Consider the following 1365-nt stretch of genomic DNA (forward strand, 5'->3'; position numbering starts at 1 on the left):
TATTTGAATGGTAACATTTTAGCTTAATGGACAATGCATTAGGTTGGTGCATTTGTTGTTTTTAGTTTGATATAATGCATCATTTTAATTGCTTTGTTCTTATGGTTGTAATAATTCTGATATTTACTGAGTATGCTATGTGCAGTTTTGACATGTGACAATCATGTTAGTTGAAATATTGCAGTAATGCTTTGGAATTTTATTGAGTTTAAAGTTGTTTAACTTGTTGGTTGTTGTTCGACGCTTTGGGCGAAGCTTGCCTGTGGGCATTAAGAAGAGCTTAACTATTGTTGCTCTTTTGAACCAATGCTATTATTGGAGCAAAGAAGGTTGCAGCATTTCCAAGTCTCTTTTATATATGTAATGTTATTAGGGCAATGATTTTGTGATTAACACTATCCAGTTTCTGGATCAACCTTTCTGAAAATAATGATCTGGTGTAGCAGGTTTCTGATGAAATCATGATGTTAAGGAATATAATTTATATGTTCTAATCAGGTGTACTCCATTTCTTTTTCAATTTTATCGACCACAAATTTGAGAAGTTTTGCTGAATGATCCCCCTTTTTGTACCGACTTTTCCATTTCCTTATCTGTGCGTCTTTTTTTTTGTGTATGTGTGTGGTGTATGTGTGTGTGTGTATGTGTGTATGTGCTTGTGGTGTGTGTGTGTGTGGCGTGTGTGTGTGTGTGTAGTGTGTGTGTGTGTGTGTTTGTGTGTTTGTGGGGTGTGTGTGTGTGTGTGTGTTTGAGTAGGGTGTGTGTGTGTGTGTGTGTGTGGTGTGTGTGTGTGGTGTGTGTGTGTGTTTGTGTAGGGTGTGTATGTGTGTGGGTGGGTGTGTGTGTCACGGTAAGACATGTTTTACTTCTATTTTAAACATAGAAGAAGAGAGGTGTTGCATTTATCTTCTACGGAATCATTTTTGGAACGAAAATATATATTCATGGTATCTATGAATGCAATACAATAAATAATATTCTACATCAGATTCCTCCAGAAATGGCCAAAAAAAGGAGAGACAACATCTACGAAAATTAATTAGAGAGTTCATCAATCTGTACATATTGTTGTATCGTAATCAACCATTTATCTTTACAAAATTCTTTACATACAACTCAAGTTTTTAGTAAGATTGAAAAATCTAAAGTAGTGATGAAGTTAAAATCGATACTCAAAAATGAAAAATTAATCATGTATACCTTTCTTTATATACAATTCAAGTTTTTAGTACGATTGAAATTCGACAATATTTTTATCTAAGGATCTTTTGAAATTCGATTTGAAAGGATGAAAATTTTGAAAGAAATATATGTGGTAGGTGTGTTTGAATCTGAAAATATAATTAATGGTTTGGTATATAAAAG

The sequence above is a fragment of the Sesamum indicum genome, linkage group LG8, assembly GCF_000512975.1.
Source record: "Sesamum indicum cultivar Zhongzhi No. 13 linkage group LG8, S_indicum_v1.0, whole genome shotgun sequence".
Taxonomy (NCBI): Eukaryota; Viridiplantae; Streptophyta; class Magnoliopsida; order Lamiales; family Pedaliaceae; genus Sesamum; species Sesamum indicum.